The 23766-nt window shown below is 49.9% G+C and overlaps 9 pseudogenes; all 9 read right to left on the bottom strand.

Moving 5' to 3' along the window:
* Nucleotides 1-5718: 5718 nt before the first annotated feature.
* On the bottom strand, nt 5719-5838 carry LOC143937054 (5S ribosomal RNA; annotated as a pseudogene).
* Nucleotides 5839-5933: 95 nt separating this feature from the next.
* LOC143936867 (5S ribosomal RNA) lies at nt 5934-6052 on the bottom strand (annotated as a pseudogene).
* Nucleotides 6053-9987: 3935 nt separating this feature from the next.
* On the bottom strand, nt 9988-10106 carry LOC143937039 (5S ribosomal RNA; annotated as a pseudogene).
* Nucleotides 10107-13047: 2941 nt separating this feature from the next.
* On the bottom strand, nt 13048-13166 carry LOC143937748 (5S ribosomal RNA; annotated as a pseudogene).
* Nucleotides 13167-13487: 321 nt separating this feature from the next.
* On the bottom strand, nt 13488-13606 carry LOC143937257 (5S ribosomal RNA; annotated as a pseudogene).
* Nucleotides 13607-13926: 320 nt separating this feature from the next.
* LOC143936413 (5S ribosomal RNA) lies at nt 13927-14045 on the bottom strand (annotated as a pseudogene).
* Nucleotides 14046-14367: 322 nt separating this feature from the next.
* Nucleotides 14368-14486, bottom strand: LOC143936389 (5S ribosomal RNA; annotated as a pseudogene).
* Nucleotides 14487-22953: 8467 nt separating this feature from the next.
* LOC143936805 (5S ribosomal RNA) lies at nt 22954-23072 on the bottom strand (annotated as a pseudogene).
* Nucleotides 23073-23175: 103 nt separating this feature from the next.
* LOC143937398 (5S ribosomal RNA) lies at nt 23176-23294 on the bottom strand (annotated as a pseudogene).
* Between the last annotated feature and the right edge of the window lie 472 nt (nt 23295-23766).

The following is a 23766-nucleotide window of genomic DNA, read 5'->3' as shown; positions in this document are numbered from 1 at the left end:
TAGTGTATACAGACAGACTAGTATATACAGAGGACCGACTAATGTGTACAGATAGGCTAGATTATACAGAAGAACGTCCTGGGTATGCAGAGCGCTCAGCTTCAAGGTATGGCCAATGTGAGTAATATGAGGGACACTCCTCACCCCCGCCCCCACCTACCAGATCTGACTTTCATCCCCTTGCCCTCTCTGCCCCGGTCATCTGGTGGCAGTTTTATGCACTCCCTGGCCCCCACCCATTCATAATCCTTACCGACCTTTCTTTCCGCTGCTCACAGAAACACACTGGATGACTTGTCTAATTAACCAACTTGTACAAGACACCGCTATCCTCCTGTCTGACAACGGTCCCCCTTGGAGGCTTTACCCCTCACTGTTTGGGTGGTCCCTGCCTCTCCCTGGATGCTCCACATATACCACAACGACATTGTCAGAGGGGCACCACTTGACAGGACACGGGGCTGTCATGCCGGTGGCATCTCCCATTGGAGGAAGGGATGATGGCCCCAACCCCTTGGCAGCAGGTTCTTTCATGTACAGACCAGGGCGGCTCATCTTCCCTTCTGGAGTCTTGACCTTAGATGGGGGATTTGCACTTTGGGGGGTCTGAGTGATACCTAATGCGCTGTACTGGAAGTGCTTGACATTCCCGCATATGTGTCCCCTCCCCCTGGATGTGCCCCTTGTCCCCCCCTCTGGCTCCCACCTACTCTTTGCCGACATTGCCTTCTGCAGCTTTCGGGGACCCTGGATGACTTATTTATTGAGCCTATTGGTACGAGACACTGCTTCCCTCCAGGGTGACTCTGGACCCCCCTGGAGGATTTACCCCTTACTGTTTGGGCAGTCCCAGCCTCCCTCTGGAGATGCAGGAGAGACACTAATTGGCGGGCCCCAGGACTGCTGCTCGGGTGAAGTCTCCCATTGGATGGAGGGATGGTGGCCCCAGCCCCTTGCCTGCCGGGTTTTCCATGCACCGACCAGGGCTGCTTCTCTTTCATCTTGATGTGGTGACCATGGAGGGGAGGAGTTGAAATTTATGGGGTCCGGGTGTTTGCTGGTGGGAGTGCGCTAAAGGACTTGACATTTCTGCATGTTTGTCCCCTCTCCCCTGTTTCCCCCCTCCCTTCCCCCCCTTCCCACCCTTCCCTTCCCTCCTTTCCCTCCCCCTTTCCCCCTTCCACTCCCCCTTTCCCCCCTTCCACTCCCCCTTTCCCCCCTTCCCTGCCCCTTTTCCCCCCGGGGCGTGGACGGGGGAGCGGGGGTAAGGAGAGGACAATCTGCCAAAGGGAGAAAGGCATTTGTTTGGGGACTGCATGTACTTTAGGGGTATGGGACGGGGGGTGGTGGATCCCATTCTGTGATGCCTTTTCTGTTGTGACGGGCTCCCTCGTGCATGCCTACGTTTAGGGCGAGCCGAGGAGACCCCTCAGTGCTAACAGTTATATGCTCTACCTCTGTTTTGGTTATACTATTGTTTTTTGTTTCTTTGATGTTACTGATTGTCTTTTATTTGCATACCGGTATCAGACGTGACATTTACCACTGCCGGGGCTGGGGGGACTAGGATTCGGGGGCTCCCTCTCCAACCTGTCTACCCAATTACCCAAGTAGGACAGCGCGTTAAACCCAGTGTACATCTGGTAAGCGCTATAGCATAATTGTGCTGTTTTAGTATACCCTTCCTGTACTGTTGAGTGCGGACAACCCTTAATTTCCCTCTCCCCCTGGGGTTGAGGTGCCCGGCCTCTTTTTCCCTTTACCTTTCCTTGCATTTGCCCTTCCTTTCTCCCCCTTAGTTCCCACCATGCATTACCTACCCAAAACCTACCTTGGTTCAACTTTCTTTGCTTTTCTCTGATGTCCCCCCCCCCCCTCCCCGAGGAGCGATGGCAGACTCAGTCAAGGTCACCTCTCTAAACGTTAAGGGACTGAACTCCCCTGAAAAACGGTGGATCCTCCTGTGAGAACTGAACACATCCTGTACTGATGTGGCCTTTATACAAGAAACACATTTTAAAAATACTAGCCTCCCCTTTCTATGGTCGAGATCCTTCCCTAAGGTCTACCACTCTACTAACCCCTCCTCTCCATTCTGATCTCTAGCAGGCTCCCCTGGGTTCTCCAGGATTCTCTGGTGGACCCTGGGGGCCAATATCTTTTTCTTAGGGGCCACATTGGAGAGCGCCTTTTTACATTTGCCACTGTGTACGCTCCCAATGATCACCAAGACACGTTCCTCAGAACTACCCTGCACAGATGATGTGACTTTCGGGAGGGCCAATTGATATTAGGTGGGGACTTTAATGTCCCCTTTCGCCATCGGTTGACACTTCTGCCTCTTGCTCCTCGCTCCCTACCCCTCACCTAGGTCTCTATTCTGGCACCTTAATGAGAGCCTGCTCCAGATACCGGAAGTTTTAGCAGATGTGACCAGGGAATTGGACCTTTATTTCCAAGAAAACTAAAGCAGGACTGTGACCCGGGGATAATTTGGGAGGCTCACAAGTCAGTACTCCGCAGGGTACTTATCAGGCACGGGGCGCGCATCAAACGAACACGGAAGGAACAGCTTGCTAATCTGTTTCGTGAACTTGCCTCTGTGGAAGCGAAACATAAACATACCCCCTTACGGACCTTAGAGATTGAATTGGGGACACTCCATACCCATATTGCTGTCCTACTCCATTATAAAGCGAAAGCGGCACTCCAGTTTTGTCGTAAACTGACGTAGGAGTCAGAGGACAAATGCAGAAAAATCTTAGCCAGGTCGGTAAAGGAGTTGAAATCTGGCTCTTACATACCACAGTTGATAGATGAGAATGGCCAGAGGGCCTCTACCCCAACCCAAATAGTCGAAGTCTTTGAAAAATGTTACTCTGATCTCTACAACCTGCCCGATTCAGGGTCTGGACAGGACAATATAGACAGATATGTAACCGGTTCTGGTCTACCAACCCTCTCATCGGAATCACGGGAGTACTTGGAGGACCCGATCACACTGGAAGAAGTCCAGACGGCCGTGGGACCTCCGAAGGTGGGTAAGGCTCCGGGCCCTGACGGATATACCGCACAATACTTTAAGACCTTCCTCCCTATTCTCGGCCCGCGCTTGGTGAATTTATTTAATACTCTGAGCTCGAATGGGGATTTTCCTGAGGATACCCTTAGAGCCCACATCTCGTTGATACCTAAGGAGGGCAAAGACCCAGGCCTATGTGGGAGCTACAGACCCATTTCCCTCCAAAATTCGGTCCTAAAACTATTCTCTAACTCCTCGCCACGTGATTGGCACATCACTTGTAGTCCCTTATACATATTGACCAGTTAGGTTTTATTCCCACCAGGGAAGATAGGGACAACACCACTAAGGTGCTTACCCTGATCCGTAAAGCAAAGTCATCTGGGACCCCTTGTCTTTTCATGAGTACTGATATTGACCAGTTAGGTTTTATTCCCACCAGGGAAGATAGGGACAACACCACTAAGGTGCTTACCCTGATCCATAAAGCAAAGTCATCTGGGACCCCTTGTCTTTTCATGAGTACTGATGCCGAGAAGGCTTTTGATCGGGTCAAATGGACATTAATGTTCTCGGTCCTTCGCCATATAGGTCTGAGTGAACGGATGCTGGCATGGATAAGTAAGATATACTCACGTACTTACATTCCACCGGACATCGCGCGTACGTTTATGTTGAACTTCCCCCCACCCCTTGTCACTAAGATCCGCAGTTTGCTTCACGGGTGGCATTCTGGCCTCCATTCCTGGTTCAGCAGATGCAATCTCATTAAAATGAACATACTCCCTAAATTTACTTATCTTTTCCAAGCTCTCCCGATCCAGATTCCAGTCCTGTTTTTTAAGCAAGCTCAATCCTTGCTCACTCAATTTAACTGGGCCCACAAAAATCCCAGACTTAAGCGGTCACAGCTGACATTGTCTAAACAACAGGGAGTGTTGGTTCTCCCTAACTTGCGACGCTACTACCTGGCCTCCCATCTGGGGCGTGTATTGGACTGGAATCGAAACAAACTTTCTAAGCTCACTCCCGAATCCCGCTAAGAAGCGCCATGTGGTGCTATAAGTATTTACCCACAGAATTTATGTCACATCCCACTATAGGGGCTTAGTTGAAAGTCAGTCACCTGATCGCTACCCAAAACACACTCACGTCTTTGACTTCCCCCCTATTCCCTATACGTGGCCATCCAACCTTTGAACTGGGGACCCACTTAGAAATTCCAACCTAGACAATGCGTCTAAATTCGTCATTGATGGAAAATGGCCTTCTTTCTCAACCCTAACAGATCCGACAGGGCTTTTCCAACTGCCTTTTTGGAGAGCGGCGCAACGACATCATTTTCTCCATTCCATCCCCAATCCTCAAACGTTCGCCCGCCCTCAGACGGAGTTTGAGACTCTATGCAGGAGCGAAGGCCCTTTGGCCCACATTCTCTCTCAAACAGATTACCCACACTTAACCTGTCTGGCCAGCTGGGAAAAGGACCTTAATTGCTAATTTTCCCCAGCACAGAGACAACGCATTATCACTTTGGCTCTCAAAATGTCGCTGTGCACGAAGATACAGGAGACGAATTTTAAACTTCTCACCAGGTGGTATTTGACACCATCAAAGCTGCAGAAATGTTTCCCCTCTTCCTCGAACATATGCTGGAGGTGTGGAGAAGAAGAGGGCACGTTGCTGCACATTTTTTGGTCCTGCCTCAGCTTGGTGGACTTCTGGACAGAGATCCGATGCATGACACAAAAATTCACAGACTTCTCCATCCAGGAAGAGGCTGCATTCTTTCTCTTGTACCATTCACAGATTCCCATTAAGAAGTACAAAAAAATCTATTTTACGGCATGTGATTAATGCGGCGAAATCCTGCATCCCTCTCTATTGGAAAAAATGTTCCCCCCCTTTCATTACTCACTGGCTTAGGAAAATAGAGGACATTAAAAAAAATGGAGGACTTGATCCTCACATCACAAGGTAAACAAGAATTTTTTAAACAAACCTGAGACATCTGGAATACCTTTATATTCTCGCTAGAAGGATGTCGCCTGCTATCGCCTTAGTGCTCTGAGCTTTCCTTGACTGGCCCCTTGGACAGTGGCTGCCATCGTGTCTCGTCCCCTCTTCTCCTTTTCTGATCTTTCAACCCTTCTCTTTTCGGCCTTCCTCCCCTATCTCTCACCCCCTCCACCCCCTCTCTCTTTTGGAAAGAGTGGAAAATTGGGAATGACGGCCCCACACCCCCCTCTGGATGGATTATGCCGGAGGGACCTGGGGTTTGTGTGACCCTGGATCTTGGTACAGTACTTTATCCGTGCCTCGAATCATTGTGATTGATGGAAGGCAGACTCACAGTTGCGAATATACCTGTATCAAGTATTGTTCAGCTGCTTTTTGCTCTGTATTTCTCTGTTGCATTATGTACTTGGGGGACCGTCTTCCCCTATTTGGAGAAAAAATTATATTTGAAAAAAAAAGAAGCCTACGACACCTGGTATTCCCAGGCGGTCTCCCATCCAGGCATTAACCAGGCCGGACCCTGCTTAGCCTCCAAGATCAGATGAGATGGAACAGATTCAGTGTGATGTGGCCATAGCCAATATCTTCAGGCACTCTCAACTCTCTTGACAAACACCAAGATGGTCACCTTGGAAACAAGCGGAAAAAAATAGGTCAATGGCCACAACATAAAAAGAAGCCTACGGCATCTGGAAATCCCAGGCGGTCTCCCATCCAGGTACTAAACTGGTCCCAACCCTGCTTAGCCTCTGAGATCAGATAAGATTGGGCTCTTTCAGGGTGGTGTGGCCGTAGGACATTTCTTCAGGCACTCTCAACCTTGACTAACGCCAATATGGTCACCTTGGGAAACAAACAAAAAAATCAAGTCAACGCCAACAACATGAGAAGAAGTCTACAGCACCTAGTATTCCCAGGTGGTCTCCCATCCAGGTATTAACAAGGCCCGACCCTGTTTAGTCTCTGAGAACAGACGAGATCTGGTGCTTTCAGGGTTATGTGGCCATAGGCGAGCTCTTCAAGCACTCTCAACCCTCTTGACAAACACCAAGATGGTCACCTTGGTAAACAAAAAAACAAGTCAACGCCAACAACATAAAAATAAGCCTCCAGCACCTAGTATTCCCAGGTGGTCTCCAATCCAGGTACTAGCAAGGCCCGACCCTGTTTAGCCTCTGAGATCAGAGGAGATCGGGCGCTTTCAGGCTTATGTGCCCATAGGCAATCTCTTTGGGCACTCTCAACCCTCTTGACAAATGCCAAGATAGTCACCTTGGGAAACAAGCGAAAAAAAAACAGGTCAATGTCAACAACATAAAAAGAAGACTACGGCACCTGGTATTCCAAAGCCATCTCCCATCCAGGGACTAACTAGGCCCAACCCTTCTTAGCCTCAGAGATGAGAAGAGATAGGGCTCTTTCAGGGTGATGCTGCTGTAAGCGAACTCTTTGGGCACTCTCAACCCTCTTGACAAATGCCAAGATGGTCACCTTGGGAAACAAGCGAAAAAAAAAAAAAACGAATCAAGGCCAACAACATAAAAAGAAGCCTACAATAACTGGTATTCCCAGGTGGTCTCCCATCCAGGTACTAACCAGGCCTGACTCTTCTTAGCCTCCAAGATCAGACGAGATTGGGTGCTTTCAGAGTGCTCGGACTCTTTCCCCATCACTAATGGGACGAGGCAGGGGTGCCCTCTGTCTCCCCTAATTTTTATTCTGACACTGGAACCACTTATGTGTCACGTTCGGAATGACCCGAATATTACTGGCATATCCAAACCCTCGGCACACCACAAAATTGCGGCGTACGCTAACGATCTAATTTCTTTTGTCTCCAATCCACACATTTCGCTTCCCAATATACTCGCGGCTCTCCGGCGATACGGCAGCCTATCAAACTATAAAATCAATTGCACCTTTGTCTGTATTGAATATATCGGTCCCGGATGGTGAGGCCAAGAGGCTACGCTCCGCTTTTCCATTCTACTGAGCTGAAAAATCTATACGTTACCTGGGCGTTGACATCGCAGCGGATTTGGCGCAATTGTACCCGCTTAATTTTGTCCCTCTCCTGAATAGACTGAAATCTGATTTGGGAAACTGGCATGCTTTAACACTGACCTGGTTCAGGCGCTGTAATGCATTCAAAATGACGGCCCTCCCGCGGATTTTATACTTGTTCCAGACATTACCGATCCGGTTACCCCCAATTTTTTTCAGACAACTGCAGGTGCTGCTCCGGGACTTTATTTGGCCGCGCAAACCGCCCAGAGCCCGTTTGCAATTGCTTGCCAGACCAAAGGACAAGGGGGGTCTGGGTCTCCCAGATCTGAGACAATACTACAGAGTGACTCTGCTAGCGAGAGTCGTTGATTGGCATTGTAATGGCCCACACAAGCAGTGGGTGGAGATGGAGATTGAGGATGGATCCATTCCCCTATTGACCTCCCCGTGGCTCCTGTCCTCCCTACCAAAAGACCTCAGAGGTCACCCCGTAGTGGGAGCTACGTTGGCTGTTGTGCGGAGGTTGTTACGCTGCACACACATTGCTCCCCTGCTGTCACCAATGACTCCGGTTATAGGTAATCCAGACTTCCCACCGGGATTTACCAACAAGAAACTGCAACAGTTGACAGTGGTGGGGAAACAGCGTCTGGGAGAGGTGTGGCCCTCGGGAGGGCTCCCGACCACGCAAACTGTCGCCAAGCTTTCTGACCCTCTGCTTGACTTGTTTAGTGCTTATCAACTTCATCACTTTCTTTTGGCCATACAAAGGGCCCCCTACACTCCTAGAGACCTGACGCCCTATGAATCCATCTGTCACAAAAAGGAACCTGTGCGACACACCCTCTCCCTCCTGTACAACCTATTAAGTAGTCAGGAGGAGGAGTCGACCCCCACCATTTATCCACAAATGGGAGAGGGACTTTGGCATCACATTTACCCCACAACAGATAGGAAAGATCCTGACATTAGTACATAAAGCTTCCATCGCAAACCAATATCAAGAATCAGGATACAAGATAGTCTCACGCTGGTATAGAGTCCCATACCTTCTGAATAAAATGAATAGATCGATCCCGGATGTTTGTTGGAGGTGCAATTCAGATACGGGGACCATGGGACACATTTTCTGGGCATGCCCGGCCTTGAGGAACTTTTGGGTGGAGGTGACCGAGACGATAAAAACTCTCAGAAATGTAGATATCGCAGACAACCCAGCAGCGTGCCTTCTACACTTGACCGAACAGCCTGTTCGAAAATACAAAAAAACACTCCCGATGCAACTACTGAATGCCGCCCGGGCCTGCATTCCCACACTGTGGAGGCAGCCTCAGCCCCCCATCCAAGGTGCTGTGGTATTCCAAAGTCAATCATATTCTCCGGATGGAAGAATTGACCGCCACCCTTCACAACACTGAAGAGGCATTTAGTGTTACATGGAGGCCCTGGAGGTATTTTTCTGGTACTTGAGACTACATTCGGAAGGTGAGCAGCGCCCCTGTCCCAGAAAAAGACTGAACATCTAACGTTTACCTACGTAGGCCATGTCTGCCCTGGGTGGCATCCCCCCCCTCCCTTTTTGTCTTTATTTTTCTATTTTTCCCCGCCGCCACCCCCCCCCCTCCTCTCTCTCCGTCTTTGCACTCTCTTCTTCCCCCGTCCTCCCTTTTGACTATGCCTTGTCTCCTTACTAGCCTTTGGGACCCAGAAGAGCCCCAGGGTTCTGGACACGACCGGCTCATATTTTACTCTGGTTCACATAGGTCATGATAAGCTGGCTCGCTGTGGTCCCAGTTGCTCTCCATGATTACATTTGTCCGAACAGGGCTGCATTAGTTATACTGTACTACATGTCCGAGGTGGGGTTTCTCTCTTTTCTGCATGAAACTCTAGGACTCCCCTCTGAGAACCCAGAGTTATCTGGCTGCCTATTTTTTGTTACCATGTAATTGTGACCCTGGGTCATGCTGTATGGTTGACTGTTATATTTATGTTGTTCTACTTATACTTAATAAAAGAATAAAACAAAACAAAAAAAAATAAGTCAATGCCAACAACTTAACAAAAGCCTATGGCATCGAAAAATCCCAGGCGTTCTCCCATCCAGGTACTAAATAAGTCCCAACCCTGCTTAGCCTCTGAGATCAAATGAGATTTGGCTCTTTCAGGGTGATGCAGCCATAGTAGATTTTTTCAGGCACGCTCAACCCTCTTGACAAACGCCAAGATGGTCACCTTGGGAAACAAACAAAAAAAAACAAGTCAACGCCAACAACATAAAAAGAAGCCTACCGCACCTAGTATTTCCAGACGGTCTCCCATCCAGATATTAACAAGGCGCGACCCTTTCTAGCCTCTGAGATCAGCGGAGATTGGGCGCTTTCAGGGTGATGTGCCCATAGGCAATCTCTTTGGGCACTCTCATCCCTCTTGAAAAATGCCAAGATAGTCACCCTGGGAAACAAGCGAAAAAAAACAGGTCAACGCCAACAACATAGAAAGAAGACTACGGCACCTAGTATTCCAAGGCCGTCTCCCATTCAAGTACTAACTAGGCCCAACCCTTCTTAGCCTCTGAGATCAGAAGAGATAGGGTGCTTTCAGGGTGATGCGGCTGTAAGCGATCTCTTTAGGCACTCTCAACCCTCTTGACAAATGCCAAGATGATCACTTTGGGAAACAAGCGAAAAAAACAGGTCAACACCAACAACATAAAAATAAGCCTGCGGCATCTGGAAAACCAAGGCGGTCTCCCATCCAGGTACAAACCAGGCCCAACCCTGCTTAGCCTCTGAGACCAAACGAGATTGGGCGCTTTCAGGGTGTTGTGCTCGTAGGCAATTTCTTTGTGCACTCTCAACCCTCTGGACACATGCCAAGATGGTCACCTTGGGAAACAAGGGAAAATAAAACAGGTCAACGCCGACAACATAATGAGAAGCCTACGGCACCTGGTATTCCCAAGCTGTCTCCCATCCAGGTACTAACCAGGCCCATTGCTGCTTAGCCTCAGAGATCAGATGAGATTGGACTCTTTCAGGGTGATTTGGCCGTAGGCACTCTCTTTGGGCACTCTGAAGCCTCTTGACAAAGGCCAAGATGGTCACCTTGGAAAACAAGTTAAAAAAAACAGGTCAAAGCCAACAACATAAAAAGAAGCCTACGGCATCCAGTATTCCCAGGCGATCTCCCAATCAAGACACTAACCAGACCAGATCCTTCTATGGCACCTGGTCTTCCCAGGCAGTCTCCCATCCAGGTACAAACCAGGCCTGACGCTGCTTAGCCTCTGAAATCAGACAAGATCGGGTGCTTTCAGGTTGATGTGGCCGTAAGCATTCTCTTCAAGACACGCCCAACCCTCTTGACAAACGCCAAGATGGTCGCCTTGAGAAACAAGCAAAAAAAACAGGTCAAAGCCAACAACATAAAAAGAAGCCTATGGGCTTACAGCGGACCCTAAGAGATGGGACCCACTAGCTCTGTCATGGTTCGGACGCTGTAATATGAACGCAATGCCACGACATCTGTATCTACTACAAGCCTTACCTATCAAAATACCCCAGACTTTCTTTCATGCGGTTCGCTCAATCTTTATCAAGTTCCTCTGGCGCGGAAAACATATGCGTATTGGTAGGGCAATGCTGTTGCGACCGAAATTGCGGGGAGGTATTGGCTTCCCGGACCCTGCTCTATATTACACAGCGACGCACATGACACCGGTGGTTGACTGGTGCTGGTGTTCTGCCATATACTGTCCGGCCATGATATAGTGTCTGCGCCGTACTGCGCATGCCCAGTACGGAGCAGACGAAGCTTCGGAAAATCTCCGAAGCCGAACGGTAGCCCCACCATCCAAGCGGACATAGGGTTGTGAATATTAGAGGGCCCCTCGCAGGCGAGCTTTGCTCGCCACGCTTCGGGCTCGGCCTCACTGCGCTCGGCTCTTTTATATTCTTACTCTATGTCCACTTGGATAGTGGGGATAGAACCTGGACTCAGTGCGCAGGCGCCGTTCATGCTCGGCAATTTTCGGAATCTGTGTTGCTGTGTACTGCGCATGCGCAGCACACAGCGGACACTATCCGATGGGGGACCATATGTGATAAGACACCGGCATGGGGAACTGAAGCTAAGGGTCAAGCTAGAGCAGGAGATGGTGCGGGTTCCACTGACTGGTCTGCCTTGGGCGGGGAGGCCATTGGAGCCCTGTGTGACTACTCACCCGTTAATTGGCCCCTCGCTCGCCGAGATGGATAGTTTTTTTCACCTTTCCCACCTGACTAACTTTCCTTCTCCTATGACCCCAATTATTGGACATCCTAGATTCCCTCCGGGCCTGTCTGACCAGGCCTTTACCAGGCAAGCCCCCCGAAAGGGCTTCTGAGAGCAGCCCTATTTCTTGGACCCACGGGCTTGATTCCCATGGGGACCATACTGCTAGAGCAAGTACCTGTTGCATTGGATAGCTGGAGAGCTAGACAGCTAATCCATTTCCTCGGATCACTACCTAACCATTCGTTCTTCTCTAGACAATTCCACCCCTTCGAGGAACTTTGCCTGGATGATGGCCCAGTTCGTGGTTCCCTCTCTAGGTCCTACCAAATCCTGACAGACGCACAATCCTCCACGGATCCACCCTTCCTAGCTAAATGGAAAAGGGACTTACAAACTACATTCTCCAAACCACAGAAGGACAGAATACTCTTTTTCGCCCATAAGTCGTCACTCTGCAGTAAATATCAGGAGATCTCATATAAGCTGATCACACGCTGGTATCGTACACCGGTGGTGTTGGCCAAAATATTCCCCGGTCAATCTGACCGCTGCTGTCGCTGTGGGCAACAGGCTGGCACCATTCTCCACATTTTCTGGGAATGCCCTAAATTACAAACATTCTGGCAGCCTGTCCTGAGACTCATCCACAAGTTCACAGACATTTCCTTAGCCAATGATCCCACAGCAGTTCTTCTCAATCTAACTCCTATGTCGAGAAAGCGTTATCATAAGTCCTTACTTAAACATCTCCTCAATGCAGCTAGGGCCTGTATCCCAAGTCAGTGGAAAGAGCAATCTGCTCCAATGGTGACCCAGTGGTTCGCAAGGGTAAATGATATTGAACGAATGGAAGACCTGACTGCCACAATGAGGGATAAAACGGAGGAGCATGGGAACAGATGGTTCTACTGGACCCAGTTTCGCTTTTCGGAAGAATACCTCCGCGAGACATAGTAAGCTCATGGTGATCGTTGGAGATCGCTGTTCCAAACGTTGGACAGCTGATGAGCTGGTGAGCCGAGGGTGTCTCTTGCTCCCTGGGAGGGGACCCCATCCTATCCACTCTACCCACGACACCCCCTTACCCCTTCTTTTCCTTTTCTGCCATTTCCTTCCCCAATCTTCTCTTTCCCCTTCTCCCTCCTTTCAGTTCTACTATTTCCCTTCTTAACTCAAAAAAGGGAAAAGAAAATGGTATGTTCCGACCCCATTTGACTACTACACAATACTCTTCCCCTATCTATGGATATCTAAACTCTTCGAGGATAGCAGGGCTAGTATCAATAATATTTTAAGTGGTAGAGGATCCCAACGAGATGGAGCTTTAATCTCATCTTGATATGACCGCAAAGCTGTACACATGCTATTCTCCTCTGACTTCTTACCATTGGCTCTGATATCCATGCAATATGATCGTTTGTTTGTAACTATTTGTATCACACATTCTGTGAAGTTGCCTTTGCATTGTATGTTGCATACTACTAAATAAAAAAAATAAAAAAAGAAGCCTATGGCACCTGGTATTCCCAGGCAGTCTCCCATCCAGGTACTGTTTAGCGTACTGTTTAGCATCCGAGATCAGACGAGATTGGGTGCTTTCAGGGTGATGGGGCCATAGGTAATCTCTTCGGGCACTCTCAACCCTCTTGACATACGCCAAGATGGTCACCTTGGGAAACAAGTGAAAAAAAAAACAGGTCAAGGCCAACAACATAAAAAGAAGCCTACAGCACCTAGTATTCCCAGGTGGTCTCCAATCCAGGTACTAGCAAGGCCCAACCCTGTTTAGCTTCTGAGATCAGAGGAGATCGGGTGCTTTCAGGGTTATGTGCCCATAGGCAATCTCTTTGGGCATTCTCAACCCTCTTGACAAATGCCAAGATAGTCACCTTGAGATACAAGCGATAAAAAACAGGTCAATGTCAACAACATAAAAAGAAGAATACGGCACCTGGTATTCCAACGCCATCTCCCATCCAGGTACAAACTAGGCCCAACCCTTCTTAGCCTCAGAGAAGAGAAGAGATAGGGCTCTTTCAGGGTGATGCTGCTGTAAGCGATCTCTTTGGGCACTCTCAACCCTCTTGACAAATGCCAAGATGGTCACCTTGGGAAACAAGCAAAAAAAAAAAACCGAATCAACGCAAACAACATAAAAAGAAGCCTACAATAACTGGTATTCCCTGGTGGTCTCCCATCCAGGTACTAACCAGGCCCGACTCTTCTTAGCCTCCAAGATCAGACGAGATTGGGTGCTTTCAGAGTGATGTGGCCATAGGCAAACTCTTCAGGCACTCTCAACCCTCTTGACAAACACCAAGATGGTCACTTTGGGAAACAAGCGAAAAAAAAACAGGTCAACGTCAACAACATAAAAAGAAGTCTACGACACCTGGTATTCCCAGGCGGTTTCCCATCCAGGTACTAACAAGGCCCGACTCTTCTTAGGCTCCAACATCAAACGAGATCGGGTGCTTTCAGGGTGATGTGCCCGTAGGCAATCTCTTCAGGCACTTTCAACCCTCTTGACAAAAGCCAAGATGGTCACCTTGGGAAACAAGTGGAAAAAAAAACAGGTCAAGGCCAACAACATAAAAGGAAGCCTACAGCACCTAGTATTCCCAGGTGGTCTCCAATCCAGGTACTAGCAAGGCCCAACCCTGTTTACCTTCTGAGATCAGAGGAGATCGGGTGCTTTCAGGGTTATGTGCCCATAGGCAATCTCTTTGGGCATTCTCAACCCTCTTGACAAATGCCAAGATAGTCACCTTGAGACACAAGCGAAAAAAAACAGGTCAATTTCAACAACATAAAAAGAAGAATACGGCACCTGGTATTCCAACGCCATCTCCCATCCAGGTACCCACTAGGCCCAACCCTTCTTAGCCTCAGAGAAGAGAAGAGATAGGGCTCTTTCAGGGTGATGCTGCTGTAAGTGATCTCTTTGGGCACTCTCAACCCTCTTGTCAAATGCCAAGATGGTCACCTTGGGAAACAAGCAAAAAAAAAAAAAACGAATCAACGCCAACAACATAAAAAGAAGCCTACAATAACTGGTATTCCCAGGTGGTCTCACATCCAGGTACTAACCAGGCCCGACTCTTCTTAGCCTCCAAGATCAGACGAGATTGGGTGCTTTCAGAGTGATGTGGCCATGGGCAATCTCTTCAGGCACTCTCAACCCATCTTGGCCTTTGTCAAGAGGCTTCAGAGTGCCCAAAGAGAGTGCCTACGGCCAAATCACTATACTATATATCTATATCTATAATAATAAATAATATTTTTAGTTATTATATATAAGATACTATATAGGTGATTTGGCCGTAGGCACTCTCTTTGGGCACTCTGAAGCCTCTTGACAAAGGCCAAGATGGTCACCTTGGGAATCAAGCTAAAAAAAACAGGTCAAAGCCAACAACATAAAAAGAAGCCTACGGCATCCAGTATTCCCAGGCGATCTCCCAATCAAGACACTAACCAGGGTGGGCGTGACCTAGGCATGAAGGAGTGAGGACGCTCTTTTCCGGAGCTCCCGGTCCGTGACCCCTCCACACCCCTTTACCACAGTCTGGTCGCATATTTCGGCATCGCCGACATCCCCGCGCTTCGGCGGAACACAGCCAGCCGAGCGGGGTCCGCCGCTGCTGCCATGGACAGGTACTTGGTCCCGCTGCAGCCTCCGGCCTCCACGCCGGATCCAGCCAAGATGGCGCCCGCGGCCTCCGGCGCTCCAGGACACGCGGTACAGAGGGAAGGTGAGCAGACTGCTATGCAGGGACACGACATGCCCCCGTTCTCCCCGCCTAGTGACTTGTCCCCGTGTCTCCCCCGCTCACTGTCCATGGCCTCGCTTGACAGCCCGGACCATAGCGGCCTGCCACCCTGGTTCCCTCACAACTCCCAACTGTCCCAGAGACCCTCCCGCAGTGGAAGCCTCATCCCAGGACCGAATGGCCAGGCTGCTCTTACCTCAGACACACAGGGGGACCCACCGCTGCCACCAGCACCGGCATTATTGGGGGACAAGGCCATCCTAACTTTACTCCAAAACCTTCCCACTAAAGCAGACTTTAGCTGTATGGCAGCCAGGATTGAAACGACCTTGCGACATGAAATCGCAGGGGTCAAACGTGACGTGTCGGCTACGAACGAGCGGGTGACCACCCTGGCATCGGATGTGACCTCCCTGACCACTGATGTTTCTGGCCTGCAAGCCGCACATGATACCCTTGCTGAAAGAGTCACACAGTTGCAACTCCTAGTGGATGACCTTGAGAATCGCAACCGCAGACGCAACATCAGGATCAGAGACTTGCCCGAAGCCGCTGGCCAGGCAGACCTCAAAGCCACAGTTACAGCTATATTTAACGCCTGTCTGGACCGCGCTGCTGACACAGTAATAGCCATTGATAGAGTCCACAGGACCCTGGGCCCCAGGAGCCCCACAGAGAACCGGCCACGTGACGTTTTATGCTGTCTCCACAATTACTCAGTTAGGGAGGATGTCCTGCAAGCGGCGTGGCGCAAAGGCAGCATTGATTTTGACGGGGCCCAAGTCACCCTTCTGCCAGATGTATCCCGCAAGACCCTCCAGATGAGACGCTGTCTGCGACCCCTTCTGGAACACCTAACTGAACGGAGGATTCCATACAAGTGGGGCCATCCGTTTCACCTTATAGTGCGCGTCGATCCCAACGTCAGAGATCGCAGGCCCCTCAAGATCGTGAACCCTGAGAGAGTACAGTAATTTTCCGTTATTCCTGTGTTATACCCTTTTTTTTTTTGTTTTCTTTTTCTCTACCAACATAGACGGCTGGAGTATCCAGCTTTGTGTTGTTTACCATGCCACGGGCCATTGTTCCCAGCGCCCCAGCTAGGGGAGAGGAAGGACATTGGAAGAACAGAGTTGGACACTGCGCTTCCTGGACGAAGCCCTGAGTTATTGGCGGTACTGTTCACCATTCTCGTTACTGTTTATCTACAGGTGCCCTAGTCTCGGCGCTCTTTGTGTTTTTGGACTGCCTGGTGGTGCCCCCGGGTGCCCCTGGGCGGCGTTCCTGCTCCCTCCCCCTCTCCTCCTCCCCCCCCCCCCTTTTTTTCCTTTTTTTTTTTTCTGGGGGGGGGGGGGGGGGTGGGTGCCTGGGTGGTATAAAGTTATCTATACTCTGTGTTGAAAAGTTTAATATGTTGGTCTAATTATGCACTGTTCTACTGTTGTTAACTGCCCGATACCTGCTGCAGTGATGTTCTATAATGCGTTTGATGTCGTAGTTAAGATGCCAAAGAAGCTCCGTGCACGCCCGATTGCGACTGCATGGACCATGGGATGCTGGAGGGGTACTGCACCGACGAGTTCCTCCCTCTGCAGTGCCTTACCTCTTCCCCCACTAGGCCCCTCTGCCCTAACCGGCAGGTTCTCTCCGATAGGAGCTTTAGCAATTCCCCGATCTATCCCCACCCCTCCTACCCTCCTCCTCCCTACTAACTCCGGACCTTCTCCGCTTCGTTACTGCTTTTCCTTTTTCTCCTCCTCTTCCTCTGTGCTTGAACTCTATATCTACTACTGACTCTGGTGGGGACCGCCGGCCGGGTACCACTGCCGTCATGGCCCTGAAGCTGGTTTCCTGGAATGTGAAAGGGCTGAATGTACCTGAAAAAAGGTCCAGCTGCCTAACAGAATTGTGGCGGATGAAGCCCCAAATAGTTTTCCTCCAGGAGACCCATTTCAGGACAGACCAAATACCACGGCTTTATAGTAAGCACTTCCCCCTGGCCCACCACAGCACGTCCCCTACTTCCAAATCGAGAGGAGTGTGTGTTCTTCTTGCTAAAAACTTGCCGTGGCGCCTGTTAGCTGTCCAAGCCGATAGTGAAGGGAGATATCTCTTCATTAAGGGAACTCTCCACTCGCAAACTTTTACTCTTGCCAACCTATACATGCCGAATGTGGACCAGCTGCCGGCCTTAGAAGCATCCTTGGATGCCCTGGCTGCATTCTCGGAGGGTACTTTGATCATTGGGGGGGACTTTAACCTCACCTTGGACCCCCGCAGAGACTCATCATCGGGCACCTTTGCGATTTCTGCGAGAACGCGTTCACACATAAGAGACCTGCTACACTCCCACCGACTGATCGATGTGTGGCGTACGCTTCACCCACAGGATAGGGACTATACGTTCTTTTCCACCGCTCGTGGTTCTTACTCACGTATAGATATGTTTTTAGTCGCCCACAATGCTATCCCGGCGGTCACAGACGCTCAGACGCTCAGGCCACATAGCCCTGTCTGACCATGCCCCGATTTCTTTGATGCTGAAGCTACAACAGGAGTCGCGTGGTCAGTCCTGGTGGAGACTGAACGAGTCTCTCCTGAAGGACCCTGAGACCCACGCAGACCTGCTTAGGGAATTAGAAAGTTACTTTGATCATAACCGTGATTCTGTTTCCAACCCCCTCATGTTATGGGCGGCTCATAAATGCTACATTAGGGGCATTCTTATTAAACATGGTCATAGACTCAAAGTGGCCAAAACTGAGGCTCTCTCCAAACTTATTGCCAAGTTGCATGCGTGTGAACAACGACACAAATCCCAGCCGACTGCTGCGCTGGAGGTGGAGGTGAGAGATCTTAGAGAACAAATCAGAGATTTCTCTCTCTTTCAGGCTAGAACCAGACTCATGTGGGTCCGCAGGACGTATTATGAATATGGAGTCAAGTGTAGTAGGTCCCTAGCGAACTCCCTGCGTGCCCAACGCAACGCGTCCTTCATTCCAACCATAACCTCCCCTTCGGGTGCCAAGCTTCATGATTCACGGGAGATAGCAGAGTGTTTCCGATCTTTCTATGAAGCCCTTTATAACTTGCACCCCCGGGACTCAGGAGACACCCTCCAGGCCGGCACAGCGGCCATTGACGAGTACCTAGCTTCGGCAAACCTCCCGTCGCTGGTTCCCCCGGACCCACATCTGATTTTCCAATTGAATTTCCAGCCGCTTCTAAAAAAATTTGCCGTAGATCTAGAGAGGTGGTCAAAGTTGGCGACCTCTTGGTTTGGGAGATGCAATGTGCTCAAAATGAATGTAATGCCCAGACTCTTGTATCTATTATAAGCCTTACCGATAAAAATCCCCCAATCATTTTTTAAAGCCATGCGCTCCATCTTTATTCGATACGTATGGCAGGGCAGGCCTCCAAGACTCAGCCGAACATTACTGCTCAGACCAAAAGACAAGGGAGGGATTGGCCTCCCAGATCCGGCATGGTAATATACGGCGGTGCACATGAACAGAGCAGTTGACTGGTGCAGACACCTGAAGGATAAGCTGTGGGTTCGTCTGGAGCGTGAATCCGTACCATTTCCACTTGAGGGTTTGCCCTGGAGTGGACCGGGCTGGTCGGGAGCGACGTGGGCACACCCACTCATTGAGCCAACGTTACAAGAGCTAGACAGATATTTTACCCTGACGGGCGTGCCCAGTTTCCCTTCGCCCATGACTCCTATTATTGGACACCCACGCTTTGAACCCGGCATGACGGAAAAGTCTTTCCGCCTCAACCCTGACCGGGACCTTGTGCGGGCCTCTTCTTTTCTTGGCCCTAGGACATGGACAGCGGTCTCCACTATGTACGAGGCGTTAGCAACCACGGCCCTGGGACAGTGGAAGCTTGCCCAACTCTCCCACTTCTTGAAATCTTTGCCAAACAGTGGCGAATTCCGCAGACCCCTAACATCGTTTGAGGAGGTATGCTCAGGAGAGGAACCGACCCGAGGGTCTCTTTCCCTGTCATATCGCATCCTACTGGACCAACTCTCCCAGGGTAACCTGGTGTTCGTGGAAAAATGGGAGCGAGACCTGCATGTCCGGCTCTCGCCAGACCAGAAGAACCGCGTGCTTCTTTTTGCGCACAAGTCATCCCTATGTAGTAAATACCAGGAAATAGCTTATAAAATTTTGACCCGATGGTACAGGACCCCCACTGTCCTGGCGGCCATGTTTCCCGGTCACAGCCCTTTGTGCTGGAGATGCGGTGAACAAGCCGGCACGTTACTACATATCTTCTGGGAATGCCCTCAACTGGCCCATTTCTGGAGACAGGTTCTCAATATCATTTTTGACCTCACGGCTATTGATCTCCAGAACAACGCAGCTGCGATCTTCCTCAATCTGACCCCACTCTCGAGCAAGAAGTACCATAAAACTCTCTTAAAACATCTTCTGAGTGGGGCCAGGGCATGTATACCTAGCATGTGGAAACAGCAGGCCGCTCCACTGGTGTCTCACTGGTTTGCAAGAGTTTGCGACATCTACCGTATGGAACAGCTCACATCAGCGTTAGGCGACAGGGAGGAAGAGCACACTGCTCGTTGGTTGTCTTGGAGCCTGTTCAGGTTTTCCGACGCATACAGATCCTATCTGTAGGCTCTGGCACGTGTATAGAGGGAAGGGTCCGGTCGTGGGAACCCATCGGAGTCCTCTTTCTTTCTCTCCCTTCTCGTATACCACCCTGGTTCACTCTCTCCCCCGTCTGCCTCGTAGCACTGTTAGCCCCCTATAACTTTCATTCTTTCTACCCCCATACCCTTCTCCTGCCCATTTGCTCCCCCCTCTTTCCTTACCCCCTAACTCCCAAGTATAATTAAAATACATGGTGATTGCAAGGATCTTTTCGTTTTGTTCCCTCGATTTCCCAGCCAGGGGTTGGCGGCCCTCGGGGTGGTCCCGGCTGAGCTCTTTGACCAGTAGAATGAAGGTGACCGATGTTAGAGGCCCCTCAGTTTGGGCCTTGAGGGGGATCGCCCCGGGGACTGCCCTGGTTTATAAGTAGACACTGGGGTGCCAGATCATTAGAGTGGGATAATGTGGTGGCCTAGCCACGGCTGGGGCTGCTGCTGACATAAGTTGTTAGGTTTCCCCCGGTCCCCCACAAAGTATTAACTATGTATTTTTGTTAACCTGGAAAACTGAGGGATCTATGTCTTTTACAGTTTGTCTCTGTATTACCTGCAATCCGTAAATAAAGAATTAAAAAAAAAAAAGTCACTAACCAGACCAGATCCTTCTATGGCACCTGGTCTTCCCAGGGAGTCTCCCATCCAGGTACTAACCAGGCCTGACGCTGCTTAGCCTCTGAAAACAGACGACATCGGGTGCTTTCAGGTTGATGTGGCCGTAAGCGTTCTCTTCAAGACACGCCCAACCCTCTTGACAAACGCCAAGATGGTCGCCTTGAGAAACAAGCAAAAAAAAACAGGTCAAAGCCAACAACATAAAAAGAAGCCTATGGGCTTACAGCGGACCTTAAAAGATGGGACCCACTAGCTCTGTCATGGTTCGGACGCTGTAATGTGTTGAAGATGAACACGATGCCACGACTTCTGTATCTACTACAAGCCTTACCTATCAAAATACCCCAGACTTTCTTTCATGCGGTTCGCTCAATCTTTATCAAGTTCCTCTGGCGCGGAAAACATATGCGTATTGGTAGGGCAATGCTATTGCGACCGAAATTGCGGGGAGGTATTGGCTTCCCGGACCCTGCTCTATATTACACAGCGACGCACATGACACCGGTGGTTGACTGGTGCCGGTGTTCTGCCATATACTGTCCGGCCATGATATAGTGTCCGCGCCGTACTGCGCATGCACAGTACGGAGCAGACGAAGCTTCGGAAAATCTCCAAAGCTGAACGGCGCCTGCGCGGTGAGTGGAGGTGGTAGCCCCACCATCCAAGCGGACATAGGGTTGTGAATATTAGAGGGTCCCTTGCAGGCGAGCTTCGCTCGCCACGCTTCGGGCTTTGCCTCGCTGCGCTCGGCTCTTTTATATTCTTACTCTATGTCCACTTGGATAGTGGGGATAGAACCTGGACTCAGTGCGCAGGCGCCGTTCATGCTCGGCAATTTTCGGAATGCGCAGTACACAGCGGACACTATCCGATGGGGGACCATATGTGATAAGACACCGGCATGGGGAACTGAAGCTATGGGTCAAGCTAGAGCAGGAGATGGCGCGGGTTCCACTGGCTGGTCTGCCTTGGGCGGGGAGGCCATTGGAGCCCTGTGTGACTACTCACCCGTTAATTGGCCCCTCGCTCGCCGAGATGGATAGTTTTTTTCACCTTTCCCACCTGACTAACTTCCCTTCTCCTATGACCCCAATTATTGGACATCCTAGATTCCCTCCGGGCCTGTCTGACCAGGCCTTTACCAGGCAAGCCCCGAAAGGGCTTCTGAGAGCAGCCCTATTTCTTGGACCCACGGGCTTGATTCCCATGGGGACCATACTGCTAGAGCAAGTACCTGTTGCATTGGATAGCTGGAGAGCTAGACAGCTAATCCATTTCCTCGGATCACTACCTAACCATTCGTTCTTCTCTAGACAATTCCACCCCTTCGAGGAACTTTGCCTGGATGATGGCCCAGTTCGTGGTTCCCTCTCTAGGTCCTACCAAATCCTGACAGACGCACAATCCTCCACGGATCCACCCTTCCTAGCTAAATGGAAAAGGGACTTACAAACTACATTCTCCAAACCACAGAAGGACAGAATACTCTTTTTCGCCCATAAGTCGTCACTCTGCAGTAAATGTCAGGAGATCTCATATAAACACGCTGGTATCGTACACCGGTGGTGTTGGCCAAAATATTCCCCGGTCAATCTGACCGCTGCTGTCGCTGTGGACCAAATGTGGCACCATTCTCCACATTTTCTGGGAAAGCCCTAAATTACAAACATTCTGGCAGCCTGTCCTGAGACTCATCCACAAGTTCACAGACATTTCCTTAGCCAATGATCCCGCAGCAGTTCTTCTCAATCTAACTCCTATGTCGAGAAAGCGTTATCATAAGTCCTTACTTAAACATCTCCTCAATGCAGCTAGGGCCTGCATCCCAAGTCAGTGGAAAGAGCAATCTGCTCCAATGGTGACCCAGTGGTTCACAAGGGTAAATGATATTGAACAAATGGAAGACCTGACTGCCACAATGAGGGATAAAACGGAGGAGCATGGGAACAGATGGTTCTACTGGACCCAGTTTCGCTTTTCGGAAGAATACCTCCGCGAGACATAGTAAGCTCATGGTGATCGTTGGAGATCGCTGTTCCAAACGTTGGACAGCTGATGAGCTGGTGAGCCGAGGGCGTCTCTTGCTCCCTGGGAGGGGACCCCATCCTATCCACTCTACCCACGACACCCCCTTACCCCTTCTTTTCCTTTTCTGCCATTTCCTTCCCCAATCTTCTCTTTCCCCTTCTCCCTCCTTTCAGTTCTACTATTTCCCTTCTTAACTCAAAAAAGGGAAAAGAAAATGGTATGTTCCGACCCCATTTGACTACTACACAATACTCTTCCCCTATCTATGGATATCTAAACTCTTCGAGGGTAGCAGGGCTAGTATCAATAATATTTTAAGTGGTAGAGGATCCCAACGAGATGGAGCTTTAATCTCATCTTGATATGACCGCAAAGCTGTACACGTGCTATTCTCCTCAGACGTCTTACCATTGGCTCTGATATCCATGCAATATGATCATTTGTTTGTAACTATTTGTATCACACATTCTGTGAAGTTGCCTTTGCATTGTATGTCGCATACTACTAAATAAAAAAACAAAAAAAACAGAAGCCTATGGCACCTGGTATTCCCAGGCGGTCTCCCATCCAGGTACTAACCAGGCCCGACACTGTTTAGCATCCGAGATCAGACGAGATTGGGCTCTTTCAGGGTGATGCTGCTGTAAACGATCTCTTTGGGCACTCTCAACCCTCTTGACAAATGCCAAGATGGTCACCTTGGGAAACAAGCAAAAAAAAGAAAACGAATCAACGCCAACAACATAAAAAGAAGCCTACAATAACTGGTAATCCCAGGTGGTCTCCCATCCAGGTACTAACCAGGCCCGACTCTTCTTAGCCTCCAAGATCAGATGAGATTGGGTGCTTTCAGAGTGATGTGGCCATAGGCAATCTCTTCAGGCACTCTCAACCCTCTTGACAAACACCAAGATGGTCACTTTGGGAAATAAGCGAAAAAAAAACAGGTCAACGCCAACAACATAAAAAGAAGTCTACGACACCTGGTATTCCCAGGCGGTCTCCCATCCAGGTACTAACAAGGCCCGACTCTATTAGCCTCCAACATCAAACGAGATCGGGTGCTTTCAGGGTGATGTGCCCGTAGGCAATCTCTTCAGGCACTTTCAACCCTCTTGACAAACGCCAAGATGGTCACCTTGGCACTTTATGCAGGCCACCCTGGAACATATAGGTCTTGGCCCCAACATGATGAGCTGAGTAATGTCGCTTTACTCCACGCCATCGGCAGCGGTACGGGTGACCGAGTGGTGCTCGGACTCTTTCCCCATCACTAATGGGACGAGGCAGGGGTGGTCTCTGTCTCCCCTAATTTTAATTCTGACACTGGAACCATTATGTGT

Source organism: Lithobates pipiens, unplaced genomic scaffold (assembly GCF_037356315.1).
Source record: "Lithobates pipiens isolate NorthernLeopardFrog02 unplaced genomic scaffold, aLitPip1_a1.2 Scaffold_28, whole genome shotgun sequence".
NCBI classification, from domain to species: Eukaryota; Metazoa; Chordata; class Amphibia; order Anura; family Ranidae; genus Lithobates; species Lithobates pipiens.
Note: the sequence above shows the minus strand (reverse complement) of the source record. Positions and strands in the feature narration are given on the sequence as shown.